Genomic DNA, 20,457 nt, shown 5'->3' with positions numbered 1-20,457 from the left:
CCTTAGACATCTCGAGGGATAGACAGGCTGAAACATTGTCGCAACTTTGGCTGATTTTTGCGATTTTCTATCCGAATGTATCGTGAATATTGCAGATTAATGAAAGAAAGAAAATAGCGGCGGCATTGAAAGGTGTGGGACGTTGTTCCGTCTATCTCAGAATCAGTTTTGCAGGGACCTGGTTAAATTGTCAAACAGAATGAAATATGCTGAGAAACGGAGTCGGCAGGATTCAAATCTATGCAGGGAAACCCAAATGGATTTTTAGTCTATGGCCTTAACCAATGGGCCACGACTACTGGCTCGCTGCCTTTTTTAATGTTACTCAGTTAAAACTCAACCATCCATCTCTGTGCAGCAGACGGCCACAGAATAGTGAAAAAGTCACCGTTTGCTAAAAATCTGGAAGAGGCTGTATTTTTGCTGCACAATATTGCCCTGGAACTTTTTAAAATGTATCTATACCAAGAAACAGAAGCAAAATTCTGCCTTTTGTAAAATGCAGCCTCCCCGTTAGGGAATTGAACAGTGGTCTCCCATGTGACAGGCGGGGATATTCACCACTTTCCCACGAGGAATTGATGCGCATGGATTTTGTCAAAAGCAATATTCGAGCTGTGAATAGAACTGGACACCATGAGAAGTCGACAGACACATTGCGAGACAGAGACAAACCGACAAACAGGGAGAGACAGACAGCGAGATCGAGACAACGAGAGACAGCAAGTGTGAGACTGAAAACGAGAGGCAGACTGAGTGAGAAAAAGACTCTCAAACACATACATCTAAAGAGATCTGTGTGTGTGATCTATAAAGAGAAAGAGGGAAAGAGTGAGAGAAAGACAATCATAAAGAAAGTGACAAGGAGAGAGACAGATGGAGAGAGAGCGACAGATAGACAGAGAGACAAAGAAATAAAAAGAAAATGTTGGAAATTCTCAGCACGTTAGAGACAGGAAGTACCAGCGACAGGCAAAGAGACACAGGCAGGCAGAGACATAGATAGACAGAGATGATGGGAAAGAGTGAGACAGTCAGACAGAGACTGAATGAATCCCAATTGGAACACAACTGGACACCGTGAGAAAGAGACAGGCACATTGAGAGACAGAGACAAACAGCAAAACAGGGAGAAACTGACAGCGAGGTAGAGACAGAGAGAGACAGAAAGTTTGAGACTGAGAGTTAGGGTCAGACTGAGTGAGGCAAAGACTCAAACACATACATATACAGAGATGTGTTTGTGTGATTTATGAAGAGAGGGAGGGAAAGAGTGAGAGAAAGACAGGGACAAGGAGAGCGACAAAGAGGGAGACAGATAGAGAGAAAGATAAATAGAGAGAGAGAGACATCGAGACAACAACAGAAAATGATGGAAATACTCATCAGGTTAGAGACAGGGACGAGCAGAGACAGGCAAAGGCAGAGATGATGGGAAAGAACGAGACAGTCAGACAGAGAGTATGACAGAATCCCATTGGAACAGAACTGGATACCGTGTGAAGGAGACAGATTGAGAGACAGAGACAAACAGAGAAACAGGGACAGACAGAGTGAATCAGAGAGAGGCAGACTGAGAGAGACAAAGACTCAAACACACAAATACATATACAGCTCTCGAAACACAGAGCGAGAGGCAGAGACTGAGCGATACAGATACATTTCACAATTTCATTTCATTATCTGCTCAGATTGTCCCCGAGCTACAGAAAAATGCAAATGCAACAGATGAAAATCAGTTATCACTGAGCACAATGGGAGAAATCACTGTTTAATTAAGTAATTACCAGGAGTGGGGCTCGAACACTCGCGGGTATAAACCCATTGGATCTTAAGCCCAACGCCTTAACCACTCGGCCATCCTGGTGCCGTCAGTGATTGGATTCTGTCTATGTGAGAATCTGGGCTTCAACTCCACCTCCACAGACACACACAAACACATCGGTTTTCAGGGAGTATTTGCGAACATTTTTCGGAATATTGACACGGGGGCAACTCTCCTATTCTTTTTCGAGTAATGCTCTGGGACCTCTCACAACCACCCGAGTGCGTAGACGGAGCTTCAATTTAACATTTCATCCGAAAGTCAACAGTTTCAACAATGCAAAATTCCCCAAATGCTGCAGTTGAGTGTTAGCCAAGATTATATGCTCAAGTCTCAAGAGTGCGACTTGAACACACAAACTCCTGATTCAGTCAAGAATGCTGCCACTGAACCAAAGCTGAGACAAAAGTTCACAGCCATATTACTTTCCCAATTCTTTTTTTTAAGTTCCAGGACATACCAAATTCATGGTGATGATTTCCACAGACAGTTGCACATACACATAGACATTTTTACAGATAGACAGACACAGAGACACACACACAAAAATTTACACGCACCAACGGACATGCACCGATGCCTTAGACATCTCGAGGGATAGACAGGCTGAAACATTGTAGCAACTTTGGCTGATTTTTGCGATTTTCTATACGAATGTATCGTGAATATTGCAGATTAATGAAAGAAAGAAAATAGCGGCGGCATTGAAAGGTGTGGGACGTTGTTCCGTCTATCTCAGAATCAGTTTTGCAGGGACCTGGTTAAATTGTCAAACAGAATGAAATATGCTGAGAAACGGAGTCGGCAGGATTCAAATCTATGCAGGGAAACCCGAATGGATTTTTAGTCTATGGCCTTAACCAATGGGCCACGACTACTGGCTCGCTGCCTTTTTTAATGTTACTCAGTTAAAACTCAACCATCCATCTCTGTGCAGCAGACGGCCACAGAATAGTGAAAAAGTCACCGTTTGCTAAAAATCTGGAAGAGGCTGTATTTTTGCTGCACAATATTGCCCTGGAACTTTTTAAAATGTATCTATACCAAGAAACAGAAGCAAAATTCTGCCTTTTGTAAAATGCAGCCTCCCCGTTAGGGAATTGAACAGTGGTCTCCCATGTGACAGGCGGGGATATTCACCACTTTCCCACGAGGAATTGATGCGCATGGATTTTGTCAAAAGCAATATTCGAGCTGTGAATAGAACTGGACACCATGAGAAGTCGACAGACACATTGCGAGACAGAGACAAACCGACAAACAGGGAGAGACAGACAGCGAGATCGAGACAACGAGAGACAGCAAGTGTGAGACTGAAAACGAGAGGCAGACTGAGTGAGAAAAAGACTCTCAAACACATACATCTAAAGAGATCTGTGTGTGTGATCTATAAAGAGAAAGAGGGAAAGAGTGAGAGAAAGACAATCATAAAGAAAGTGACAAGGAGAGAGACAGATGGAGAGAGAGCGACAGATAGACAGAGAGACAAAGAAATAAAAAGAAAATGTTGGAAATTCTCAGCTCGTTAGAGACAGGAAGTACCAGCGACAGGCAAAGAGACACAGGCTGGCAGAGACATAGATAGACAGAGATGACGGGAAAGAGTGAAACAGTCAGAGAGAGACTGAGAGAATCCCATTGGAACACAACTGGACACCGTGAGAAAGAGACAGGCACATTGAGAGACAGAGAGGCAAACAGCAAAACAGGGAGAAACTGACAGCGAGGTAGAGACAGAGAGAGACAGAAAGTTTGAGACTGAGAGTTAGGGTCAGACTGAGTGAGGCAAAGACTCAAACACATACATATACAGAGATGTGTTTGTCTGATTTATAAAGAGAGGGAGGGAAAGAGTGAGAGAAAGACAGGGACAAGGAGAGAGACAAAGAGGGAGACAGATAGAGAGAAAGATCAATAGAGAGAGAGAGACATCGAGACAAAAATAGAAAATTATGGAAATACTCATCAGGTTAGAGACAGGGACGAGCAGAGACAGGCAAAGACAGAGATGATGGGAAAGAACGAGACAGTCAGACAGAGAGTATGACAGAATCCCATTGGAACAGAACTGGATACCGTGTGAAGGAGACAGATTGAGAGACAGAAACAAACAGAGAAACAGGGACAGACAGAGTGAATCAGAGAGAGGCAGACTGAGAGAGACAAAGACTCAAACACACAAATACATATACAGCTCTCTGAAGACAGAGCGAGAGGCAGAGACTGAGCGATACAGATACATTTCACAATTTCATTTCATTATCTGCTCAGATTGTCAATGAGCTGCAGAAAAATGCAAATGCAACAGGTGAAAATCAGTTATCACTGAGCAGAATGGGAAAAATCACTGTTTAATTAAGTAATTACCAGGAGTGGGGTTCGAACCCACGCGGGTATAAACCCATTGGATCTTAAGCCCAACGCCTTAACCACTCGGCCATCCTGGTGCCGTCAGCGATTGGATTCTGTCTATGTGAGAATCTGGGCTTCAACTCCACCTCCACAGACACACACAAACACATCGGGTTTCAGGGAGTATTTGCGAACATTTTTCGGAATATTGACACGGGGGCAACTCTTCTCTTCTTTTTCGAGTAATGCTCTGGGAACTCTCACAACCACCCAAGTGCGTAGACGGAGCTTCAATTTAACATTTCATCCGAAAGTCAACAGTTTCAACAATGCAAAATTCCCCAAATGCTGCAGTTGAGTGTTAGCCAAGATTATATGCTCAAGTCTCAAGAGTGCGACTTGAACACACAAACTCCTGATTCAGTCAAGAATGCTGCCACTGAACCAAAGCTGAGACAAAAGTTCACAGCCATATTACTTTCCCAATTATTTTTTTTTTAAGTTCCAGGACATACCAAATTCATGGTGATGATTTCCACAGACAGTTGCACATACACATAGACATTTTTACAGATAGACAGACACAGAGACAAACACACAAAATTTACACGCACCAACGGACATGCACAGATGCCTTAGACATCTCGAGGGATAGACAGGCTGAATCACTGTCGCAACTTTGGCTGATTTTTGCGATTTTCTATCCGTATGTATCGTGAATATTGCAGATTAATGAAAGAAAGAAATTAGCGGCGGCATTGAAAGGTGTGGGACGTTGTTCCGTCTATCTCAGAATCAGTTTTGCAGGGACCTGGTTAAATTGTCAAACAGAATGAAATATGCTGAGAAACGGAGTCGGCAGGATTCAAATCTATGCAGGGAAACCCGAATGGATTTTTAGTCTATGGCCTTAACCAATGGGCCACGACTACTGGCTCGCTGCCTTTTTTAATGTTACTCAGTTAAAACTCAACCATCCATCTCTGTGCAGCAGACGGCCACAGACTCGTGAAAAAGTCACCGTTTGCTAAAAATCTGGAAGAGGCTGTATTTTTGCTGCTCTATATTGCCCTGGAACTTTTTAAAATGAATCTATACCAAGAAACAGAAGCAAAATTCTGCCTTTTGTAAAATGCAGCCTCCCCGTTAGGGAATTGAACCGTGGTCTCCCGTGTGACAGGCGGGGATATTCACCACTTTCCCACGAGAAATTGATGCGCATGGATTTTGTCAAAGCAATATTCGAGCTGTGAATAGAACTGAACACTATTAGAAGTCGACAGACACATTGCGAGACAGCGACAAACCGACAAACAGGGAGAGACAGACAGCGAGATCGAGACAATGAGAGACAGCATGTGTGAGACTGAAAACGAGAAGCAGACTGAGTGAGAAAAAGACTCTCAAACACATACATCTAAAGAGATCTGTGTGTGTGATCTATAAAGAGAAAGAGGGAAAGAGTGAGAGAAAGACAATCATAAAGAAAGTGACAAGGAGAGAGACAGATGGAGAGAGAGAGCGACAGATAGACAGAGAGACAAAGAAATAAAAAGAAAATGTTGGAAATTCTCAGCAGGTTAGAGACAGGAAGTACCAGCGACAGGCAAAAAGAGACAGGCAGGCAGAGACATAGATAGACAGAGATGATGGGAAAGAGTGAAACAGTCAGACAGAGACTGAGAGAATCCCATTGGAACACAACTGGACACCGTGAGAAAGAGACAGGCACATTGAGAGACAGAGAGGCAAACAGCAAAACAGGGAGAAACTGACAGCGAGGTAGAGACAGAGAGAGACAGAAAGTTTGAGACTGAGAGTTAGGGTCAGACTGAGTGAGGCAAAGACTCAAACACATACATATACAGAGATGTGTTTGTCTGATTTATAAAGAGAGGGAGGGAAAGAGTGAGAGAAAGACAGGGACAAGGAGAGAGACAAAGAGGGAGACAGATAGAGAGAAAGATAAATAGAGAGAGAGAGACATCGAGACAAAAATAGAAAATGATGGAAATACTCATCAGGTTAGAGACAGGGACGAGCAGAGACAGGCAAAGACAGAGATGATGGAAAAGAACGAGACAGTCAGATAGAGAGTATGACAGAATCCCATTGGAACAGAACTGGACACCGTGTGAAGGAGACAGATTGAGAGACAGAGACAAACAGAGAAACAGGGACAGACAGAGTGAATCAGAGAGAGGCAGACTGAGAGAGACAAAGACTCAAGCACACAAATACATATACAGCTCTCTAAAGACAGAGCGAGAGGCAGAGACTGAGCGATACAGATACATTTCACAATTTCATTTCATTATCTGCTCAGATTGTCAATGAGCTACAGAAAAATGCAAATGCAACAGATGAAAATCAGTTATCACTGAGCAGAATGGGAGAAATCACTGTTTAATTAAGTAATTACCAGGAGTGGGGCTCGAACACTCGCGGGTATAAACCCATTGGATCTTAAGCCCAACGCCTTAACCACTCGGCCATCCTGGTGCCGTCAGTGATTGGATTCTGTCTATGTGAGAATCTGGGCTTCAACTCCACCTCCACAGACACACACAAACACATCGGTTTTCAGGGAGTATTTGCGAACATTTTTCGGAATATTGACACGGGGGCAACTCTCCTATTCTTTTTCGAGTAATGCTCTGGGACCTCTCACAACCACCCGAGTGCGTAGACGGAGCTTCAATTTAACATTTCATCCGAAAGTCAACAGTTTCAACAATGCAAAATTCCCCAAATGCTGCAGTTGAGTGTTAGCCAAGATTATATGCTCAAGTCTCAAGAGTGCGACTTGAACACACAAACTCCTGATTCAGTCAAGAATGCTGCCACTGAACTAAAGCTGAGACAAAAGTTCACAGCCATATTACTTTCCCAATTCTTTTTTTTAAGTTCCAGGACATACCAAATTCATGGTGATGATTTCCACAGACAGTTGCACATACACATAGACATTTTTACAGATAGACAGACACAGAGACACACACACAAAAATTTACACGCACCAACAGACATGCACCGATGCCTTAGACATCTCGAGGGATAGACAGGCTGAAACATTGTCGCAACTTTGGCTGATTTTTGCGATTTTCTATCCGAATGTATCGTGAATATTGCAGATTAATGAAAGAAAGAAAATAGCGGCGGCATTGAAAGGTGTGGGACGTTGTTCCGTCTATCTCAGAATCAGTTTTGCAGGGACCTGGTTAAATTGTCAAACAGAATGAAATATGCTGAGAAACGGAGTCGGCAGGATTCAAATCTATGCAGGGAAACCCGAATGGATTTTTAGTCTATGGCCTTATCCAATGGGCCACGACTACTGGCTCGCTGCCTTTTTTAATGTTACTCAGTTAAAACTCAACCATCCATCTCTGTGCAGCAGACGGCCACAGAATAGTGAAAAAGTCACCGTTTGCTAAAAATCTGGAAGAGGCTGTATTTTTGCTGCACAATATTGCCCTGGAACTTTTTAAAATGTATCTATACCAAGAAACAGAAGCAAAATTCTGCCTTTTGTAAAATGCAGCCTCCCCGTTAGGGAATTGAACAGTGGTCTCCCATGTGACAGGCGGGGATATTCACCACTTTCCCACGAGGAATTGATGCGCATGGATTTTGTCAAAAGCAATATTCGAGCTGTGAATAGAACTGGACACCATGAGAAGTCGACAGACACATTGCGAGACAGAGACAAACCGACAAACAGGGAGAGACAGACAGCGAGATCGAGACAACGAGAGACAGCAAGTGTGAGACTGAAAACGAGAGGCAGACTGAGTGAGAAAAAGACTCTCAAACACATACATCTAAAGAGATCTGTGTGTGTGATCTATAAAGAGAAAGAGGGAAAGAGTGAGAGAAAGACAATCATAAAGAAAGTGACAAGGAGAGAGACAGATGGAGAGAGAGCGACAGATAGACAGAGAGACAAAGAAATAAAAAGAAAATGTTGGAAATTCTCAGCACGTTAGAGACAGGAAGTACCAGCGACAGGCAAAGAGACACAGGCAGGCAGAGACATAGATAGACAGAGATGATGGGAAAGAGTGAGACAGTCAGACAGAGACTGAATGAATCCCAATTGGAACACAACTGGACACCGTGAGAAAGAGACAGGCACATTGAGAGACAGAGACAAACAGCAAAACAGGGAGAAACTGACAGCGAGGTAGAGACAGAGAGAGACAGAAAGTTTGAGACTGAGAGTTAGGGTCAGACTGAGTGAGGCAAAGACTCAAACACATACATATACAGAGATGTGTTTGTCTGATTTATAAAGAGAGGGAGGGAAAGAGTGAGAGAAAGACAGGGACAAGGAGAGAGACAAAGAGGGAGACAGATAGAGAGAAAGATAAATAGAGAGAGAGAGACATCGAGACAAAAATAGAAAATGATGGAAATACTCATCAGGTTAGAGACAGGGACGAGCAGAGACAGGCAAAGACAGAGATGATGGGAAAGAACGAGACAGTCAGATAGAGAGTATGACAGAATCCCATTGGAACAGAACTGGACACCGTGTGAAGGAGACAGATTGAGAGACAGAGACAAACAGAGAAACAGGGACAGACAGAGTGAATCAGAGAGAGGCAGACTGAGAGAGACAAAGACTCAAGCACACAAATACATATACAGCTCTCTAAAGACAGAGCGAGAGGCAGAGACTGAGCGATACAGATACATTTCACAATTTCATTTCATTATCTGCTCAGATTGTCAATGAGCTACAGAAAAATGCAAATGCAACAGATGAAAATCAGTTATCACTGAGCAGAATGGGAAAAATCACTGTTTAATTAAGTAATTACCAGGAGTGGGGTTCGAACCCACGCGGGTATAAACCCATTGGATCTTAAGCCCAACGCCTTAACCACTCGGCCATCCTGGTGCTGTCAGCGATTAGATTCTGTCTATGTGAGAATCTGGGCTTCAACTCCACCTCCACAGACACACACAAACACATCGGGTTTCAGGGAGTATTTCCGAACATTTTTCGGAATATTGATACGGGGGCAACTCTCCTATTCTTTTTCGAGCAATGCTCTGGGACCTCTCACAACCACCCGATTGCGCAGACGGAGCTTCAATTTAACATTTCATCCGAAAGTCAACAGTTTCAACAATGCAAAATTCCCCAAATGCTGCAGTTGAGTGTTAGCCAAGATTATATGCTCAAGTCTCAGGAGTGCGACTTGAACAGACAAACTCCTGATTCAGTCAAGAATGCTGCCACTGAACCAAAGCTGAGACAAAAGTTCACAGCCATATTACTTTCCCAATTATTTTTTTTTAAGTTCCAGGACATACCAAATTCATGGTGATGATTTCCACAGACAGTTGCACATACACATAGACATTTTTACAGATAGACATACACACAAAAATTTACACGCACCAACGGACATGCACACATGCCTTAGACATCTCGAGGGATAGACAGGCTGAATCACTGTCGCAACTTTGGCTGATTTTTGCGATTTTCTATCCGTATGTATCGTGAATATTGCAGATTAATGAAAGAAAGAAAATAGCGGCGGCATTGAAAGGTGTGGGACGTTGTTCCGTTTATCTCAGAATGTGTTTTGCAGGGACCTGGTTAAATTGTCAAACAGAATGAAATATGCTGAGAAACGGAGTCGGCAGGATTCAAATCTATGCAGGGAAACCCGAATGGATTTTTAGTCTATTGCCTTAACCAATGGGCCACGACTACTGGCTCGCTGCCTTTTTTAATGTTACTCAGTTAAAACTCAACCATCCATCTCTGTGCAGCAGACGGCCACAGACTCGTGAAAAAGTCACCGTTTGCTAAAAATCTGGAAGAGGCTGTATTTTTGCTGCTCTATATTGCCCTGGAACTTTTTAATATGAATCTATACCAAGAAACAGAAGCAAAATTCTGCCTTTTGTAAAATGCAGCCTCCCCGTTAGGGAATTGAACCGTGGTCTCCCGTGTGACAGATGGGGGTATTCACCACTTTCCCACGAGGTATTGATGCGCATGGGTTTTGTCAAAGCAATATTCGAGCTGTGAATAGAACTGGACACCATGAGAAGGCTATGGGACCTTTCACATCCACACGAGTGTGCAGATGAAGCTTCAATTTAACATTTCATCCGAATGTCAACAGCTTCAACAATGCAAAATTCCCCAAGCACTGCATTTGAGTGTCAGCCAAGATGACGTGCTCAAGTCTCAGGAGTGCGACTGACACACACAACCTCCTGATTCAGTCGAGAATGGAGCCACTGAAAAAAAGCCGATACCAAAGATCACAACCGTATTATTTTCCCGAAGATTTTTAAAATTTCCAGGACGCACCAAATTCATGGTGATGATTTCCTTAGACAGTTGCACATACACAGAGACATGCATACAGACAGACATACACAGACACACACACACACAATAACCAAAAATATACATGCATCAACATAGAAACATAGAAACAAATAAATTAGTTGCAGGAGTAGGCCATTCGGCCCTTCGAGCCTGCACCATCATTCAATAAGATCATGGCTGATCATTCAACCTCAGTACCCCTTTCCTGCTTTCTCTCCATACCCCTTGATCCCTTTAGCCGTAAGGGCCATATCTAACTCCGTTTTGAATATATCTAACGATCTGGCCTCAACAACTTTCTGCGGTAGAGAATGCCAGAGTGAAGAAGTTTCTCCTCATTTCGGTCCTAAATACCTTACCACTTAATCTTACACTGTCATCCTTGGTTCTCGAATTCCACAGCAATGGGAACATTCTACCCGCCTCTAACCTGTCCAATCTCGTCAGAATTTTATATATTTCTATGGGAGCGCCTCTCATTCTTCTAAACTCCAGTGGATACCAGCCCAGTTGATCCAGTCTCTCCTCATATGTCAGTCCTGCCATCCCGGGAACAAGCTGGTGAATCTTCGCTGTACTCCCTCAATAGCAAGGACGTCCTTCCTCAGATTGTGAGAACAAAACTAAACACAATATTCCAGGTGTGACCCCACCAAGGCTCTGTACAACTGCAGTCAGACCTCCCTGCTCCTGTACTCAAATCACCCAGCTATGAAGGCGAACATGCCATTTGCCTGCTTCACCGCCTGCTGCACCTGCGTGCCAACTTTCAATGACTGATGTACCATGACACCCAGATCAAGATATACACAGAGTGCCTTATACAAATAGATGGATAGACAGGCAGGTTCACTGTCGCTACTTTGGCTGGCTTTTGTTCCATCTATCTCAGAATCAGTTTTGCATGAACCTGGTTAAATTATCAAACAGAATGAAATATGCTGAGAAACGCAGTCGGCCGGAATCAAATCTGCACGGGGAAACCCCAATGGATTTTCAGTCCATCGTCTTAACCACTCGGCCACAACTACTGGTCCGCTGCCTCTTTAAATGTTACTCAGATAAAACTCAGTCATCCATTTCTGTGCAGCAGACGTTCACAGAATCCTGAAACAGTCTCCGTTTGCTAAAAATCTGGAAGTAGCAATCTGATCTTGATGTATTTTTAATGTTCTATATACTCTGGAACTTTTTAACATGAGTCGATACCAAGAAACAAAAGTAAAACTTTGTATATTTGAAACAACTGCCTCCTCGTCGGCGAATTGAACCCCAGTCTCCCGCATGACCAGCAGGGATACTCACCACTATACTAACGAGGAACTGACAGACAGTGGTTCTGTCAGACCTGGAATCGAGATGTGAACAGAACTGGACACCATGAGAAGCCGACCGACGTATTGAGAGACAGAGACAATCCGACAAACAGGGAGAGACAGACAACGAGATAGAGACAACGAGAGACAGAAAGTATGAGTCTGAGGCAGACTGAGTGAGAAAAAGACTCAAATACAAACATATACAGAGATGTGTGTGTGTGTGATTTATAAAGAAAGAGAGGGAAAGAGTGAGAGAAAGACAATGATAAAGACAGTGACAAGGAGAGAGACAGATAGCGAGAGAGAGATAGAGACAAAAAATGAAAATGATGGAAATACTTATCAGGTTAGAGACAGGGACGAACAGAGGCAGGCAAAGACATGGTCAGACAGAAATGATTGGAAAGAGAGAGCCAGTCAGACAAAGAGTCTGAGAGAATCCCATTGGGACAGACGTGGACACCGTGAGAAAGAAACAGATTGAGAGACAGAGACAAATCGAGAAACAGGGACAGATAGATTGAGACAAAGACTCAAACATACAAACGCATACACAGCTCTCGAAAGAGAGAGAGAGGCAGAGACCGAGCGACACAGATACATTTCACAATTTCATTTCATTATCGGCTCAGAGTGTCACATAGGTACAGAAAATTGCAGATTCAACAGATGAAAATCCGGTATCACTGATCGGAATGGGAGGAAATCCGTGTTAAATTAAAGAGATACCAGGAGTGGGGTACAAACCCACGCGGGAAAAGTACATTGAATTTTAAAGCCACCGCCTTAACCACGCGGCCATCCTGGTCCTGTCACAATCTGGATTCTGTCTCTGCGAGAATCTGGATTCAACCCCACTCCCACAGACACACACATACACATCGTTTTTCAGTGAGCATTTACGAACATTTTTAGTAATATTGACACGGGGGCAACTCTCCTATTCTTTTTCGAGTCATGCTCTGGGATGTTTCACATCCATACGAGGGTGCAGACGGAGCTTCAATTTAACATTTCATCCGAACGTCAACAGCTTCAACAATGCAAAATTCCCCAAGTGCTGCACTAGAGTGTAGGCCAAGATTATATGCTTAAGTCTCAGGAGTGGGAATTGAACACACAAACTCCTGATTCAGTCGAGACTGCTGCCACTGCAACAAAGCCGATACCAAAGTTCACAACAGTATTATATTTCCCAATTCTTTTTTATAAGTTCCAGGACATACCAAATTCATGGTGGTGATTTCCACAGACAGTTACACGCACCAACGGAGATGCACCGATGCCTCAGACATATAGAAGGATAGGCAGTCTGAATCACTGTAGAAACTTTGACAGCTTTTTGCGTTTTTCTATCCGTATGTATCTTTAATATTGCAGATTAATAAAAATCAGAAAGAGAAGTCAGTGTTGAAAGGTGTGGGATGTTATTCCACCGATCTCAGGATCAGTTTTCGAGAGACATGGTTAAATTGTTAAATGCAAGGTATTGAAGTCTGCAGGATTCGAAACTGCATGGGGAAAACTCAATGGATTTCGAGTTCATCGCCTTAACCACTCGGCCACGACTAATGCATTTCTGCCTCCTTGAACGTTACGCAGAAACAACTCAGTCATCCATCTCTGTGCAGCAGACGGCCCAAGAATCATGAAAAAGTCTCCGTTTGCTCAAAATCAGGAAGAGGCAATCTCCTCTACCTGTATTTTTACAGTTCTATATTGCTCTGGAACTTTTTAATATGAATCTCTTCCAAGAAACAGAAGTAAAATTCAACATTTTGAAACAACTGCCTCCCCGTCGGGGAATTGATACCCGGACTCCTCATGACCGGCGGGGATACTCACGACTATACAAACGAGAAACTGACGAGCATCAGTTCTGTCAGAGCAGGAATCGAGTTGTGAATAGAACTGGACACCATGAAAAGTCAACAGACACATTGAGACACAGAGGCAAACCGACAAACAGGGAGAGACAGACAGCGAGATAGAGACAACGAGAGACAGAAAGTGTGAGACTGAGAAGGAGAGGCAGACTGAGTGAGAAAAAGACTCAAACACATACATATACAGAGGTCTGTGTGTGTGATCTATTAAGAGAGAGAGGGATAGAATGAGAGAAAGACAATGATAAATACAGTGACAAGGAGAGATACAGATAGAGAGAGAGAGATAGAGACAAAAGCAGAAAATGATGGAAACTCTTATCAGGTTAGAGACAGGGACTAACAGAGACAGACAAAGAGAGACAGACAGGCAGAGACATAGACAGACAGAGATGATGGGAAAGAGTGAGACAGTCAGAAAGAGAGACTGGGAGAATCCGATTGGAACAGAACTGGACACCGTGAGAAAGAGAGAGACACATTGAGAAACAGAGACAAACAGGGAAACAGGGAGTGACAGAAAGTGAGATAGAGACAGAGAGAGACAGAAAGTTTGAGACTGAGACGTAGGGTCAGACTGAGTGAGACAAAGACTTGAAAACATACATACACAGAGATGTGTTTGCGTGCTCCAAAAAGAGAGGGAGGCAAATAGTGATGGAATGAAAAGAAAAAGCCAGGGACAAAGAGAGAGACAAAGAGGGAGACAGATAGAGAAAAAGACAAATAGAGAGAGAGACAAAGAGGCAAAAACAGAAAATGATGGAAATACTCATCAGGTTAGAGGCAGGGAGTAATAGAGACAGGCAAAGACATGGACAGACAGAGATGATGGAAAGAGAGAGACAGTCAGACAGATAGTCTGAGAGAATCCCTTTGGAACAGAACTTGACATCGTGAGAAAGAGACAGATTGAGAGACAGAGACAAACAAAGTAAAAGGGACAGACAGAGTGAATCAGAGAGAGGCAGACTGAGAGAGACAAAGATTCAAATACACAAACACATACACAGCTCTCTAAAGGGAGAGAGAGGCAGAGACTTAGCGACACAGATACATTGCACAATTTCATTTCATTATCTGCTCAGAGTGTCACCGAGTTACAGAAAAATGCAAATGCAACAGATGAAATTCGGGTATCACTGAGCAGGATGGGAAAAAAATCTTTGTTTAATTAAGCAATCAACAGGAGTGGGATACGAACCCACGAGCGTAAAAACCCATTGGATCATCAGCCCAACGCCTTAACCACTCGGCCATCCTGGTCCCGTCAGCAATTGGATTCTGTCTCTGTGAGAATCTGGGCTTCATCTCCACCCCCACAGCCACACACATGCACATCGGGTTTCAGGGACCATTTCCGATCATTTTTAGCAATATTGACACGGGGGCAACTCTCCTATTCTTTTTGAAGTAATGCTCTGGGACCTCTCACATCCACCCGAGTGCGCAGACGGAGCTTCAATTTAACATTTCATCCGAATGTCAACAGCTTCAACAATGCAAAATTCCCCAAGTCCTGCAGTTGAGTGTTAGCAAAGATTATATGCTCAAGTCTCAGGAGTGCGACTTGAACACACAAACTCCTGATTCAGTCGAGAATGCTGCCACTGAACCAAAGCTGAGACAAAAGTTCACAGCCGTATTACTTTCCCCAAGTCTTTTTTTTTAAGTTCCAGGACATACCAAGTTCACGGTGATGATTTCCACAGACAGTTGCACATACACAGAGACATATATACAGATAGACAGACACAGAGACACAGTCGATTCAATCTCTCCTCATATGTCAGTCCTGCCATCCCGGGAATCAGTCAGGTAAACCTTTGCTGCACTCCCTCAATAGCAAGAAAGACCTTCCTCAGATTACGAGACCAAAACTGAACACAATATTCCAGGTGAGGTCTCACAAATGTCCTGTACAACTGCAGTAAGACCTCCCTGCGCCGATACGCAAATCCCCTAGCTATGAAGGCCAACATACCATTTGCCTTCTTCACTGCCTGCTGGAACTGCATGCCAGCTTTCAATGACTGATGTACCATGACACCCAGGTCTCGTTGCAGCTCCCGTTTTCCAAATCTGCTGCCATACAGATAATATTCTGCCTTCGTGTTTTTACCACTAAAGTGGATAACCTCATATTTATCCACATTATACTGCATCTGCCATGCATTTGCCCTCTCACCTAACCGGTCCAAGTCACCCTGCAGCCTGTTAGCGTCCTCCTCACAGCTCACACCGCCACCCTGTTAGTATCATCTGCAAACTTGAAGATATTACACTCAATTCCTTCATCTAAATCATTAATGTATATTGTAAATAGCTGGGATCCCAGCACTGAGCGCTGTGGCACCCCACTAGTCACTGCCTGCTTTTCTGAAAAGGACCGTTTATCCCGACTCTCTGCTTTCTGTCTGCCAACCAGTTCTCTATCCACGTCAGTACATTACCCCCAATACCATGTGCTTTAACTTTGCACACCAATACGTGAGTGGGACCTTGTTGAAAGCCTTTTGAAAGTCCAAATACACCACATCCACTGGTTGCCCTTGTCCATTATACTAGCTACATCCTCAAATAATTCCAGAAGTTTTGTCGAGCTTGATTTCCCATTCATATATTCATGCAGCTTGGACCGATCCTGTCACTGCTTTCCAAAAACGCTGCTATTTCATCTTCAATAAATTGATTCGTACATTTTCCCCACTACTGATGTCAGGCTAACCGGTCTGTAATTATCCGCTTTCTATCTCCCTCCTTTTTTAAAATGTGGTGTTACATTATTTACCCTTCAGTTCATATGAACTGATCTAGAGTCGATAGACTGTTCGAAAATGATCATCCGCTATTTCTAGGGCCACTTCCTTAAGTACTTTCCAATTCAGACTATCAGGCCCCGGGGATTTATCGGCCTTCAATCCCATCAATTTCCCGAACACAATTACCTGACTGATAAGGATTTCCTTCAGTTCCTCCTTCTCGCTAGATCCTTGGTGCCCTCGTATTTCTGGAAGGTTATGCGTTTCTTCCTTCGTGAAGACAGAACCAAAGTGATTGTTCAACTGGTCTACAATTGCCTTCTTCCCCATTATAAATTCACCTGAATCTGATTGCAAGGGACCTACGTTTGTCTTCTCTAATCTTTTTGTCTTCACATATCTATCGAACTTTATTATGTTCCCAGCAAGATTCCTCTCATAATCTATGTTCCCCCTCCTAATTAAACCCTTTGTCCTCCTCTGCCGAATTCTAAATTCCTTCCAGTCCTCAGGTTGAAGCTTTTTCTGGCCAATTTATATGCCTCTTCCCTGGATTTAACACTATCCTTAATTTCCTTTGTTAGCCACGGTTGAGCCACATTCCCCATTTTATTTTTACTCCAGACAGGGAAATACAATTGTTGAAGTTCATCCATTTGATCTTTAAATGTTTGCCATGGCCTATCCACCTTCAACCCTTTAAGTATCATTCGCCAGTCTATTCTAGCAAATTCACGCCTCATACCATCGAAGTTATCTTTCCTTAAATTCAGGACCCTTGTCTCTCAATTAACTGTGTCACTCGCCACCTTAATAAAGAATTCTACCTTATTATGGTCACTCTTTCCCAAGGGGCCTCGCACAACAAGATTGCTAATTGGTCCTTTCTCATTACACATCACCCAGTCTAGGATGGCCAGCCCACTAGATGATCCCTCGATATACTGAGTGAGAAAACCATCCCGAATACGCTCGAGGAAATACACCTCCACCATATTGCTACCTGTTTGGTTAGCCCAATCTACATGTAAAGTAAAGTCGCCCTTGATAACAGCTGTATCTTTATGGCACGCATCCCTAATTTCTTGTTTGATGCTGTCCCCAACCTCACTACTACTGTCTGCTGATCTGTACACAACTCCACTTGCGTTTTCTTCCCTTTGGTATTCCGCAGCTCCACCCATTCATATTTCACATCATCCAAGCTGATGTCGTTCCTTACTATTGCCTTAATTTCCTCACTATTGCCCTAATTTCCTCTTTAACCAGCAACGCTACCCTACCACCTTTTCATTTCTGTCTATGCTTCCTGAATGTTGAATTCCCAGCCTTGGTCACCCTGGAGCCATGTCTCCGTGATGTCAATTATTTCATATTCAGTAATTGCTGCTTGTGCAGTTAATTCGTCCAGCTTATTACGAATACTCCTCGCAATGAGGCACAGAGCCTCCAGGCTTGTTATTTTAACACACGTTGACCCTTTAGAATTTTGCTGTAAAGTGGCCCTATTTGATTTTTGCCGTGGGTTTCTCTGCCCTCCACCTTTACTTTTATTCTTTCACTTCTGCGCCCATTCTACTTCCCTCTGTCTCCCGTCGCCCTGCCATATTACTTTAAACCCTCCCCAGAAACACTAGCATGCACTCCCCCTTGAACATTGGTTCTGGTCCTGCCCAGGTGCAGACCGTCCGGTTTCGTTCTGGTCCCACCTCCCGCAGAACCGGTTCCAAAGTCCCAGAACTTGAATCCCTCCCATCTGCACCACACTTCAAGCCACGTATTCATCTGAGATATCCTGCGATTCCTGCTCCGACTAGCAGGTGGCGCTGGTAGCAATTATGAGTTTGCGACCTTTGAAATCCTACTTTTTAATTTAAATCCTAGCTCCCTGAATTCAGCTTGTTGGTCCTCAGACACATTGAGTCAGAGACTCAAACACGTAAAGATATACAGAGCTCTCTAAAGACATAGAGTGAGAGGCACTTCACAATCCCGTTTCTTGGTCAGTTGAGAATGTGAAAGAGGGTATCACTGAGCAGGATGGGAGAAAATCGGTGTTAAATTCAAGAGTTACCAGGAGTGGGGTTCGAACCCACGTAAATATAAACCCATTGGATCTTAAATGCAACGACTTATACACTCGGCCATTCTGGACTTGTGAACCTTCACATTCTGTCTCTGTGAGAATCTGGGCTTGAGCTCCACCCTCACAGACACACGCATACACACAGGTTTTCAGTGAGCATTTCAGAATATTTATATAAAAGTGACATGGGGGCAACTCAGTACTCTTTATCAAATAATGCTGTCGGAACATTCACATTCACCCGAGAGAGCAGATGGAGCTTCAATTTAACATTTCATCCGAAAGTCAACATCTTCAACAATGCAAAATTCCCCAAGTACTGCACTTGAGTCTCAACCAAGATTATATGCTCAAGTCTCAGGAGTGGGACTTGAAGTCGAAAATGCTGTCGCTGAAGCAAAGCCGATATCAAATGTCACAACCGTATTATTTTCCCCAAATCTTTTTTAAAAGTTCCAGGACATACCAAATTCATGGTGATGATATCCGCAGACAGTTGCGCATATACAGAGACATATACACAGATAGACAGACACAGAGACACACACACAGATAGACAGACACAGAGACACACACGCATACATAACCAACAATATAGATACACCAATGGACATACACAGAGTGCCTTAGACATATAGAGGGATAGACAGGCTGAATCACTGTCGCTAATTTAGCTGATTTTTGCGTTTTTCTATCCGTATGTATCGTAAATATTGCAGATTAATGAAAATGAGAATAACATGTCAGTGTTGAAAGGTGTGGGACGTTATTCCATCCAACTCAGGATCCGTTTTGCAGGGACCTGGTTAAAGTCTGAAATTGAATGAAAAATGCTGGAATCCGTAGTCGGCAGGATTCGAACCTGCGCGGGTAAACTCCAATGGATATCTAGTCCATCGCCTTAACCACTCGGCCACGATTACTGCGTCTGTGTGTTTTTAAATGTTACTAAGATATAACTCAATCATCCATCTCTCTGCATCAGAACACCACAGAGTCCTGAAAAAGTCTCCGTTTCCTAAAAATCTGGAAGAGCCAATATCGTCTTGCTGTATTTTTACTCTTCTATGTTGCTCTGAAACTTTTAATATGAATCTATACCGAATAACAGAAGTACAATTCTACATTTCGAAAATGCTTCCTCCTGCATGACAGGTGGGGATACTCACGACTATACTAACGAGGTACTGACGGGTGTAGATTTTGAGACAGCAGGAATAGAGCTGTGAAAAGAACTAGACACCATGAGAAAGAGACAGACACATTGAGAGACAGATACAAAAACAGGAACAGGGAGAGACAGACAGCGAGCTAGAGAAATAGAGAGAGAGCAAGTGTGAGACTGAGAGGGATAGGCAGACTGAGTGAAACAAAGACTCAAACACACACATACACAGATATGTGTGTGTGTGTGCTCCATAAAGAGAGGGAGGCAAAGAGTACAGGAAAGCCAGAGACAAAGACAAAGACATGGAAAAAGGGAGCGTCAAAGAGAGAGAGAGAGAGATAGTGAGAGGTGAGAGCGAGAGACAGAGATAAAAACAGAAAATGATGGAAATACTCAACAGGTTAGAGACAGGGTCGAACAGAGACAGGCAAAGAGAAACAGACAGGCAGAGACATAGACAGACAGTAATGATGGGAAAGAGAGAGACAGTCAGACGGAGAGACTGAGATAATCCCTTTGGAACAGAACTGGACACTGTGAGAAAGACACGGGCAGATTGAGAGATCGAGACAAACAGAAAAACAGGGAAAGACAGAGTGAGTCAGAGAGAGGCAGCGTGAGGGACACAAAGACTCAAACACGCAAACACATGCACAGATCTCTAAAGAGACAGAGGTAGAGAGTGAGGCAGAGACTGA

General features: G+C 43.4%; 1 protein-coding gene and 6 non-coding genes across 7 annotated transcripts in view; all 7 read right to left on the bottom strand.

The window, feature by feature from the left end:
- The window catches only part of LOC139235557 (probable G-protein coupled receptor 139), a 71,644-nt gene that overhangs the window by 13,934 nt on the left and 37,253 nt on the right, over positions 1-20,457 (bottom strand). The gene's annotated exons all lie outside the window — the stretch shown is intronic.
- On the bottom strand, positions 1,785-1,867 carry trnal-uaa (transfer RNA leucine (anticodon UAA)). The gene has a single exon. It is a non-coding gene; the product is annotated as a tRNA-Leu (tRNA).
- trnal-uaa (transfer RNA leucine (anticodon UAA)) lies at positions 4,190-4,272 on the bottom strand. Its single transcript has one exon. It is a non-coding gene; the product is annotated as a tRNA-Leu (tRNA).
- Positions 6,597-6,679, bottom strand: trnal-uaa (transfer RNA leucine (anticodon UAA)). The gene has a single exon. It is a non-coding gene; the product is annotated as a tRNA-Leu (tRNA).
- trnal-uaa (transfer RNA leucine (anticodon UAA)) lies at positions 9,001-9,083 on the bottom strand. Its single transcript has one exon. It is a non-coding gene; the product is annotated as a tRNA-Leu (tRNA).
- trnai-gau (transfer RNA isoleucine (anticodon GAU)) lies at positions 14,927-15,010 on the bottom strand. Its single transcript has one exon. It is a non-coding gene; the product is annotated as a tRNA-Ile (tRNA).
- trnas-aga (transfer RNA serine (anticodon AGA)) lies at positions 19,433-19,514 on the bottom strand. The gene has a single exon. It is a non-coding gene; the product is annotated as a tRNA-Ser (tRNA).

Source organism: Pristiophorus japonicus, chromosome 23, assembly GCF_044704955.1.
Source record: "Pristiophorus japonicus isolate sPriJap1 chromosome 23, sPriJap1.hap1, whole genome shotgun sequence".
In the NCBI taxonomy this organism is placed as follows: Eukaryota; Metazoa; Chordata; class Chondrichthyes; family Pristiophoridae; genus Pristiophorus; species Pristiophorus japonicus.
The sequence above is the reverse complement of the archived record's forward strand: the minus strand, read 5'-3'. Positions and strand labels throughout refer to the sequence as shown.